At 38.3% G+C, this 11,638-nt stretch overlaps 1 pseudogene; it reads left to right on the top strand.

Moving 5' to 3' along the window:
* The first annotated feature begins 817 nt into the window (after positions 1-817).
* Positions 818-2,637, top strand: LOC138909600 (uncharacterized mitochondrial protein AtMg00810-like; annotated as a pseudogene).
* Positions 2,638-11,638: the final 9,001 nt, after the last annotated feature.

Raw genomic sequence — 11,638 nt, 5'->3', positions numbered from 1 at the left:
TTACATTGTCATTTGTATTAAGTCTACCAAACTTGGACTTTAATTTGATTTATGTTAGTAAAATCACCAGAGACCTTATTTTTTGTGTTGCATTCTTTTTTTATCATTGTTTATTTTTAGATCTTACGATGAAGTATGTCATTGGTAATGGATATTTATCTGGTGGTCTCTACATCCTTGATGAACGGGAGCCACGGTCTGTTGCATGCTCTAGTGGTGTGTCTCCTTTTGAAGCATATTGTCGATTGGGACATTCTTCTCTACCTTTGTTGAAAAAGCTCTGTCCTCTGTTTCAGAATATTTCCTCATTGGATTGAGAGTTAAGTCGATTCGCAAAACACCATCGTATCTCGTTAGGTCCAAGGGTTAATAAGCGAGTTAAGTCAACTTTTGAGTTAGTTCATTTTGATGTTTGGGGACCATGTCCTGTTGTTTCCAAAACTGGGCATTAGTATTTTATCACTTTTATAGATGATTTTTCTCGAATGACTTGGATTTACTTTATGAAAAGTCATTCTGAAGTGTTTACTCACTTTTCTGCCTTTTGTGCTGAAGTTAAAACTTAGTTTAATGCTTCGATGTGTATTCTAAGGAGTGATAATGCTAAAGAATATTGTCAGAGTTATTTCGGTCCTACATGAGACAACATGGTATACTACATCAGTCTTCATGTGTTGATACACTCTCTCAAAATGGAGTTGCTGAGAGAAAGAATAGGCATCTACTTGGGACAGCTCGAGCACTTCCATTCCAAAAGAAGGTTCCTAAATAGTTCTGGGTTGATTTGGTCTCTACTGCTTCTTTTCTGATTAATTGCATGCCATCTACTGTGCTTAGTGGGAATGTGCCTTACAATGTTCTTTTCCCAAACAAGCCATTATTTCTGATGGAATCTAAGGTGTTTGGATACACATGTTATGTCCGAGATGTTCGACCATCTGTTACCAAGTTGGATCCCAAGGCATTAAAGTGTATTTTCCTATACTATTCTCGCATTCATAAGGGGTATCAGTGTTATTCCACTGAATTTGGCAAATATATGGTGTCAACTGTTGTGGTATTTTCAGAGACTGCAACATTCTTATATGCACCTCCCATTCTATAAGTCAAGGGGAGAAAGATGAATGGCTAGTATATCAGGTTACCAATGCTTTGATAGAATAACCAAATGATATTCCTACATCTGTTTATTCTTCTATTGACCAACAATCAATTATTGTGCCTTCAGTAGTTGCTCAGACTATGTTATAATGACCGCCAATTGTCAAGTTTACTCACGGACGCGAGAGGTAAATGATACATGTCCTGCTATAGTTCCTTCGTCATCACATCCTCCTCCGCCCGATCCTACAGAGAACCTTGACCTTTCTATTGATCTTCGCAAAGGTATACGTACTTGCAAATCCGCATACTCCATTGCTAATTGAATTTCCTATGATCGTTTATCCTCTACGTCTAGATCTATGATTGCTTCTCTAAAATCTATCACGGTACCCAAAATAGTGAAGGAGGCTTTAAATCATCCCGGATGGTATAATGCAATGCTTGAGGAAATACATGCCTTAAAGGATAATCACACCTGGGATTTGGTGGATTTACCCAAGGGAAAGAAACCAATGGGATGTAAGTGTGTCTTTACAATTAAAGTTAATCCAGATGGTTCTGTGGCAAGACTTAAGGCCAGACTTGTGGCTAAATAGTATGCTCAAACTTGTGGGGTTGATTATTCCGACACCTTCTCCCCGGTTGCCAAACACACTTTTGCCCGCTTATTTATTTCTCTAGCTGCTTCCAGAATTGGCCTTTACATCAGTTGAATATCAAGAATGTGTTCCTTTATGGTGATCTTTAGGAGGAAGTGCATATGGGTCAATCATCCGGTTTTGTTGCTCAGGGGGAGTATGAAAAAGTCTATTATTTGAAGAAGTTCTTGTATGGCTTGAAGCAGAGTCCTCAAGCTTGGTTTGGCAAGTTCAGTGAGGTAGTTAAGGAGTTTGGGCTAAAAGGGAGCAAGTGTGATCACTCAGTCTTCTATCGGCAATCAATAGTGGCACTATTCTCCTTGTTGTATATGTTGATGATATTATTATCATAGGAAGTGACTATGCGGGGATCTCTTCCCTTAAGTCTTTCATGCACACTAGATTTCATACAAAGGACTTGGGCCTGTTGAAATACTTTTTGGGAGTAGAAGTAAAGAGAAGTAAGAAGGAAATTCTTTTGTCTCAGAGAAAGTATATTCTTGACTTGCTTGCAAAAACTGGAATGTTGGTAGCTAAACCCTGTAGCACTCCAGTGGTTCCTTATGTGCATCTTATGAAAGATGATGGCGATCCTTTTGATGATCCAGAGATATATAGGAGGTTAGTTGGGAAATTAAACTACCTCTATGTGACTCATCCAGATATTGCTTTTGACATAAGTGTTGTTAGCCAGTTCATGTCCTCACCAACGGTCAAACATTGGGCAGCTTTAGAACAAATTTTATCTTACCTGAAAGGAGCTCCTAGACTTGGCATATTATATTGTAATCATGTCCATACTCGAATTGAGTGTTTTGCATATGCTTATTGGGCTGGATCCAAAATTAATAGAAGATCTACTATAGGCTATTGTATCTTTGTTGGAGGAACCTGATATCGTGGAGAAGTAAGAAGCAAAGTGTTGTATCTCGATCTAGCGCAGAATCTGAGTACAGAGCTATTGTAACACCCCGGAAAATTTTAAAGTACTTAAGTGTAAGGCCTGGTAAAATTTGCAAAGAAAATAATATTTCATGGTGCCTGACTAGGCTTACGTGTTTGAGGATTATAGAAATTCTTTGCAGCGAGCAAGCTCGCCGCGGCTCTGACTTTTTGGGTTGAACAATGCACGGGAAAGTACATGGTGCAGCAGGGTGGTGCTAAGAAAGTAGTGATTGGGGATGATGTGTTATGCGACTTCAGGGCCATATTTGTGTTCCAAATATTGATGGGTTGTGAGAGTTGATCCTTGAGGAGGCTCATAGCTAACGGTATTCCATTCACCAAGATGTAACAAATATGTATCGTGACTTGAAGCAACACTATTGGTGGCGAAAGATAAAGAAAGACATTGTTAGACATGTCTCTCGGTGTTTGAAATGTCAACATGTGAAGTATGGGCATCAGAAACCAGGTGGGTTGACTCAAAAGTTGGTGATACCGGAGTGGAAGTGGGAGCGCATCACTGTGGACTTTGTGGTAGGCTTACCACAAACCTTGAGGAAGTCTGATGTTGTTTGGGTCATCATGGATTGGTTGACTAAGTCCGCGCTCTTCATCCTAGTGATGGCTTTTTACTCTTCAGAAGGTTTGGCTCAAATTTGCATCCAGGAGATTATTCACCTGCACGGTATGCCCATTTCTATCATTTTGGACCGTGCCACGCAATTCACTTCATAGTTTTGGAGAGCTATGTAGCGTGACTTAGGCACGCGGGTTGAGCTGAGTACCGCGTTTCACCTTCTGACGGACGAGCAGTCAGAGCGAACCATTCATATTTTGGAGGATATGTTGAGGGTTGCTCTATTGAATTTGGGGGTTAGTGAGACCAGTTTCTGCCTCTAGCGGAGTTTACCTACAACAATAACTATAAGTCGAGTATCCAGATGGCTTCGTACAAGGCCTTATATGGGAGGCGATGTCATTCTCCGGTTGGTTGGTTTGAGCTCAGTGAGGCTAGATTGTTGGGCACGGATCTGGTTCGCGATGCTTTGGAGAAAGTGAAATTAATTCATGAGAGGCTTCACATAGCTTTGTCCAGGCAAAAGAGTTATGCTAATAGGAAGGTTCGCGATGTGGCTTACATGGAGGGTGATAAGGTTTTTCTCTGAGTTTCGCCTATGAAGGGCGTGATGTAATTTGGGAAGAAGGGAAGGTTGTGCCCGAGGGTTATTGGCCCATTTGACATCTTGGAGAGAGTTGGGGAGGTTTCTTATAGGCTTGCATTGCCTTCTAGCCTAGCAGGGGTACATCCGGTATTTAACGTTTCCATGCTTCAGAAGTACCATGACGACAGGTCACATGTTTTAGACTTCAGCACAGTGCAACTTGATGAGAATTTTACCTATGAGGAAGAGTCAGTGGCTATTCTAGACCAACATGTTCGAAAGTTGAGATCTAAAGATATTCCTTCTGTGAAAGGTCACCCGATTAAGGAGGCTACTTGGGAGTCTGAGTGCGATATGAGGAGTAGATACCCGCATCTTGTTACTAGTTCATGTACATTTCTATGTTTGTTCGAGGACGTACGTTTCTTTTAGAGTTGGAGAATATGACAACCCAATAGACGGAAAGTTTAAATGTGAATTCTTAAAGAAAATATGATTTTTTGAAAGTGGGTAGAGTTAACCATGGTAAACATTTTTGGTAAATGAACTCGGAGTATTTTTTACGATTCCGGTAGGTTCGTGTGATGATTTTAGACTTGTACGCATGTTTGGTTGGGGTCCCGGGTGACTCGAGGCCATTTCGGCGCTTTATGTGAACAGTTTTAAAATTTGAGTTTGAACTTTGAAAATCTTGAGTTTTGATGATCAATTCTTGATTTAGATATTATTTTGATAACTTGAGCTTGCGATCGAGTTTGTATATTTTATTACACTTGTTTGAATGTTCGGATTGGAGCCCGAGGGGATCGAGTGAGTTCCAGATGGATCGCATACCTTGTTACGGAGCTCCATTTTTGGGTTTTTAAAACCCGACCCTATTTCGTTAAATACACTCTTTGGGCCATTTTTCAGGCATAATCTGATATTTTAGAGTGAGAGAGAGTGCCCTAGAGTGAGAAGGTGTTCTTCAATAATTTTTCTTCAATTCTTGCTCAAGTTGTGGAAGATTAAGAAGGGAAGCTCACTAGGTCTTCATCCTAGAGGTAAGATTCTACACCCTAAACCCTAATTTCGAAATCTTTTGAAAATGGGTAACTAGCAAGATAATTTTTGGGCATGAGAGTTGTTTGTTTTACATGCATGTATTATCAAAGGGTATAGAAAGATTGTTGATCTAAAAATGGTAAAGGTTGGGTTGTGGGATGATAGAATCCTCCATGAAAGGACCTTGAAACCTTAATGCACATCTAGTGTTTGATAAAATGCTCAAATGAGCTAGAACCATGATCATCTTCCTTATTTTGGTTCAATTTGTTATATTTCTAAAATAGATTGAAGTTGCTAAGAATTCCGGAATATTTAGAGTGTAAGGAAGCTCAAGTGAGGTATATTGGCTAAACTCTTCTCTTAGAATTGAATCCCATGATATTCATGTAAATTATATAAGTCCCGAGTGATTCATTATGAAACTGGCTATTCCGAGTAAGATTAGGTTGAAAGATATATGTTCAACAAGCATCCCAAATGCTTTATTCATGTTATGTTACCAATTGAGGATGTGTTAAAATATGGGTTGTGCCTTAATAATATTTCGACTTTAAGTCAAGTTCAAATGAAGGCTATTATGCCAAATTTTGTGAAATATCTCTATGTGCCTTAGACTCTAAATTGCTCACATGTGTATTACATACCTTGATTTGAATTGTATTTGTTGATGATGATGATAATGATATTTGAAATTGATAAGGCGAGCATGAAATACTGAATATGGCCAACGTGCCAAGAATGATCTTATAATTATGGCCATTAGTTCCAATTAAATGAAAAGATGTGAAAGTAATATGAAATGCGATGATTGATATAAAAAGTTGATGTCTCAAATAAGACGGCCTAGCCGATCAGGTCATGATTGGACACCATGCCACAGACATGGTGGTGATTGTGCTGGAAATTGGTAATGAGAGTAATTGTGGTTGATGTCCCTAATGGATGGCCTAGCCGATCGGGTCGTGATCGGACTCTGTATTATAAATGGTGGTATTGATATTGAGAGTAATTGTGGTTGATGTCCCTAATGGATGGCCTAGCCGATCGGGTCGTGATCGGACTCCGTATTAAATTTACGGTAGTATTGGTATTGGTATTTATGGTAATTGTGGTTGATTCTCTAATGGGATAGCCTAGCCGATCGAGTCGTGATCGGACTCCGTGCTAAAAGTATGGTGGCATTGGTATTGTGAACACTGGTATTACAGACAATGGTATATCGATACTAAAGATCTCCCAATGTGAGATATGAAAATTAATTTGAACACTGTCTTGATCCTAAGTTGAGTTTTGATGTTGATTAAGGCTTTCATTGATATTATGATAATCTTGTTTGTATTAATTGTCATTCTATTGAGAGGGTGTTTAGTTATACATACTAGTACTATTTGACGGTACTAATGTCCCTTTTGCCGGGGGCGCTGCATCTTTCAATGGATGCAGGTGGTTCCACAGTAGGAGATATTGATCAGTGATAGCAGTGCACCTTTTTCCCAGCTGACTTGGTGAGCCCCACTTTATTCCGGGATCATGAATCTTTTGTACTTGTGTATCCTGTTTGAGGTATAGCCGGGGCCTTGTTGCCGGCATTATCATTGTACCCTTCTTTATCTATAGAAGTTCCGTAGACATAGTGTGGGTTGTGTATTGGTGCTGGGGAAAGACAAACTATGTTATGTTGTGGACGTGTTACTTGTCCATTTGAGACTTTAAAAATGATGAAACTATTGGAAATGAATTGGTATTGTAGACATGAACACATTTTCGTCTAATTAATGATAATATGTGTTATCTCTATTCATGGATGAATTTAGGTAGAATGAAATCTAACAGGCTTGCTCGGTCGGGTTCAGTCGGTTGAGCGCCGGTCGCGCTCCTCGGTTTTGGGGCGTGATAGCTATATCACAGTATACGTGTGAGATTATGTGGATACATCATCGTTTTACTAAAATTGGGTTGGAGCATCCAATACCAGCAAAACTTTGGTGTGACAATAAGGTTGCCCTTCATATTGGGTCAAATCCGGTGTATCATGAAAGAACAAAGCATATTGAGGTTGACTGTCATTTTATTCGTGAGAAGATTTAGGAGAACTTGATATCCACTGGCTACGTGAAGACGGGATAGCAACCGGCTGATTTATTTACAAAAGCGTTGAATGGAATTTGAGTTGATTACCTTCGTAACAAGCTGAGCATGATAAATATCTATGCTCCAGCTTGAGGGTGAGTGTTATAGAATGAATGTAGTCATACTCTTATATAATATACATAGCTACCAGAATTATAGGGATTCTTAGCAGATTTATAGGATCTTCTTTTTATTCTTTCTATAGTTAGGGCTCTATGTACTTGTATATACACTTGTTACTTCTTGGAATAATATATAACGAGATTGCTTCATTCTCTCTATACATTTAACAAACAACATGTTATTTATATAGAGTGAAAGTACAAGAGGGGGGTAAATTGTAAAAATTCTTTTAGTCGACTAACTTGGCTTGTAGTTGACTATCGTGATTCTGTAGACAGTAGTTAGTATACCAAATAAAAGTAAAGGCAAGTAATGAAAAATAAATAGGAGAGACAGGGATTTTTATACTGGTTTGTATATCGTGTGGTACCTACATCCAATTCCCTTGGATCACAAGGGTTCTCTTAGATTTTCAATGGCAGTTACAATGAGAGTGGTTTCTTACATTTACCACCAACGAGTTACAACTGATTACTTGACACAATTTTTCAATAGCTTTCTTTTTCTTTCTATCTTTTGATACACTGGTAAGCTTAGGAATACAGTATTTAGTAAGAAGTAGAAAGACTGAAAACTTGGATGAAAGCTGTGTAATCTTCGACGTCCTTTCTCCTCTTCTTTAATAGTGCTCGATGAAGTCCCTGATTCCTTTTTGTGAGATTTTGGAAAATCATTGATAGTGCAACTTTCCTTTTGAGGCAGTATTCTCTAAGAGTAGGACTCAAGGTTAGCCTCATGAATTCAGCGTGGAAAGTACAACAGGATTCATTCTTGATGTGCTGAATAGATCCTTTATCTTCCTAATCATTTGCTCTTAAGTCTTCCACTAATTTCTCGTACTTGATTGATTCCATTTCCTTCCTTGTATCCTTGAAAGTCTTTTGCCCGTTTGACGATTTTCTTTCCTTTCTTGTATTCCTTTGGTGGACATATTTGAATATCATAGTCATTGGCTCTTTGATTGCTTCTTCCGCATCCGATGCACTTTCCTTCCATAGCTTTGATTAGTTAATCTGCACACATAGTAGATTCACATTAGTCAAGTCTTTTTGTTTTTAGTCATCGTTAAAATTCTAAACCTAACAATCACCCCCTTAATAAACTAAATAGAGTTTGACAGATTTGGGGACACTTCCCTTTCATGGTTGTACTCCTGCTCCCCCTGTCTTTACTTCTTGGTTGTGTTCCTGCTCCCCCTGTCTTTGTACTCTTTTTCTTCTCCCCTTTTGACAACAATCAAAAAGAGCAAGAAGAGATACAGATAATAACAGATAATAATAATAAATCATGCAGGACATATTTATATACAACTTAACAGTCATAATAAAGAAAAAGTGGGCATAGTCGACTGTACGCCCGATCAAACACAACCAAAAGTAAAGTTTTATCATACAAACAAAAAATTTGTTTAGACATCCTACACAATTAGTTCCTATCAAGGAAATACTTCAAAGTGTTGATCACTTTGGTGCAGAAGCTATCATAAGAGGAATCAATTTCCTTAGTGACTTTGTTCAACTTCTCAGTGACATCCTGCAAAGCCCTGATCCCTTGCCTTTTTGTGGTTTGAAGATTGATCCTTAGTTTGGCCACGTCTACTCCAGTTTCCTTTATCACATCCCTAATATTTTTCATCTGTTCCTGCATAAAGGTTAGAAATTTCTTAATACTAACAATGTTTTGATGCATTAGTAGCAAATGTTCTGAGGAAGAGGATTTTTTGGCTTCAAACTTAATTCCTCTAGTGCCCTGTTGAGTAGTGGATTCTGGTGCTTTGTCTCTCTTGAACCAAGTTTCCTCAACCGGAGTGTAACCCATCATAGCAAAGGCAGTCTTGTCATAGGTGTTGGATATGATCTTAGGGGCAAAGGGAGACAAATCCACTTTCATGACTTACAGAATATGAGAGATTAGTAGACCATAAGGCAAGATGTTAGCATAGGAAGATACATCCCTAATGCTTTCAAGCATATACTGACGTACCCAAGCAAACCAGTCATTAACTTTTCCATTCACAAGACAGTTTAGAACAAACACATCTCTAATAGACATGTTGCTGAGAGATCCAGTGCAGGGTAACAGGGTGGTAACAATAATGTGGGCTAGAACACAATGCTCAAATTTCAGGTTTTTAGGACCTATATCAAGGGGGTTTTCAGACAAAACATATTTTGCTTCTTCAAAATACACTTCAAAATTATCAGGCCAAGAATGTTGCACAAAGAAACTATACCCACAAACATAGTTGCAAAGATCTTTTCAAACTGATAAGAGTCAAGAATGATTTGAGTTCCCAAGACCATGGATTCCAAGTCATCTTTGTAATTCACAAACAAATTAGCATAAAACATACGCACAAACTCTTCATAAATAGTGTCACCAACATTCAGAAATAGAGATAGAAGTTTTTGAGTTTCAAACACAAAGATAACATCACAGTGAGAGTTTTTCATAGATTTCAAACTTATAGTGAATTCATAGGCAATCGACTTCCCTTTGTAGGCAATAAATTTGGATTTCTCCTCGGGACTATAGAATTTCATCTTATCCTCGGGCCCAAATTCTACACTTTCGATTTTTCCCTTCTTTTGTGATGACTGTTTGAGGTTTGACTCCATTGGATGTTTTCCAACCCTCTTTTGAGTAATGAGGATTTCCTCCTGTGAATCACTGGACTCGTCTTCAAACTGTTAATGGTCTGAACTCTCTGACGATTCAACATCTACGGGATCATCAGTTTGTGGGGTTTTCCTTGAACGATGACTTCTTCGAGGCATAGAGGAAGACGGAGAGGGTTTGATTTTGTCCATGAGAGAAAAACAGGGTTCTTTTTTGTGAATAGGTGATATGAACGAGAAAGGGGTTAAAAAGAGAGGTAACGTAGTGATTAAGTGTTGCCTCAGTTCTGGAGAGACATGTGAAAGGCAACTGAAAAGTTGTCTTCTAAAGAGCACGTCACTCACACAATTAATACATGCACAGAGTAATCAAATTAATTTGGGATATTTTAGGCAGAAATTTGGAAAACATTATAGAGCATTCTTTTGAAATAAGTATGAGGCTAGAAAAATTAAACAAATGCCTATTTTATCATGTAGAAAACAAATTCTTTCTTCAAGCAAAGGTTTTGTAAAAATATCTGCCAGGTGATTTTCAGTGTTAACAAATTCTTACACAATATCACCTTTTGCAATATGGTCACGGATAAAATGATGCTTGATTTTAATGTGTTTAGCTCTAGAATGATGCACAAAATTTTTTGAAAGATAAATAGCACTAGTTGTCACACTTCCTTTTTCCGAGGAATAGGTAGTTTTTCCAATTAAAGTGACATTATTCGAAATGGGATTATTTATTTAATTAGAGTCACCACTTAGGATAATTATTATGGTGTCCTAAGTCTCCGATTTATTTTAAAATCCCAAATTGATGAAATTGACTCTTATTTATGGTCTGTGAACACAGAAGACCAGGTAAGGAATTCTGTTAACCCGGGAGAAGGTGTGTGTCATGCCTCAAAATCGGGGAGCACGATCGGCGCTCAACCGAGTGAACTCGACCGAGCAAGCATATTAGATTTTCTTCTACCCAAACTCATCTATGAATGGAGATAATACATATTTTCATTTCATTAGAGAATAAGATGATCATGTCTACAATACCAATTCATTACCAATAGTTTAATCATTTTAAAGTATCAAATAGAACAAGTAATATAACTACAACACAACATAGTTTGACTTTTCCAGCACCAATATACAACCCACACTATGTCTATAGAGCCTCTATAGATAAAGAAGAGTACTATGATAATGCCGGCAATAAGGCCCCGGCTATACTGTCACGCCCCAAAATCGAGGAGCGCGACCGGCGCTCAACCGAGTGAACCCGACCGAGCAAGCCTGTTAGATTTCATTCTACCCAAACTCATCCATGAATAGAGATAATATATTATCATTCATTAGACGAAAATGTGTTCATGTCTACAATACCAATTCATTTCCAATAGTTTCATCATTTTTAAAGTCTCAAATTGAGAAGTAATACATCCACAACATAACATAGTTTGTCTTTCTCCAGCACCAATACACAACTCACATTATGTCTACGGAGCCTCTATAGATAAAGAAGAGTACAATGATAATGCCGGCAACAAGACCCTGGCTATACCTCAAACCGAATACACAAAGTACAAAAGATTCATGACCCCGGAATGAAGTGGGGCTCACCAAGTCGGCTGGGAAGAAGGTGCACTGCTATCACTTATTAATATCTCCTGCTGTGGAACCACCTGCATCCATTTAAAGATGCAGCGCCCCCGGCAAAAGGGATGTTAGTACCGTCGAATAACACTAGTATGTATAACTAAACACCCTCTCTATAGAATGACAAATAATACAAACAAGATTATCATAATATCAATGAAAGCCTTAATTAACATCAAACCTCAATTTAGGATCAAGACAATGTTCAAATTAATTTTCATAT

This window comes from Nicotiana tomentosiformis, chromosome 1 (genome assembly GCF_000390325.3).
Source record: "Nicotiana tomentosiformis chromosome 1, ASM39032v3, whole genome shotgun sequence".
Lineage (NCBI taxonomy): Eukaryota > Viridiplantae > Streptophyta > Magnoliopsida > Solanales > Solanaceae > Nicotiana > Nicotiana tomentosiformis.
Note: the sequence above shows the minus strand (reverse complement) of the source record. Positions and strands in the feature narration are given on the sequence as shown.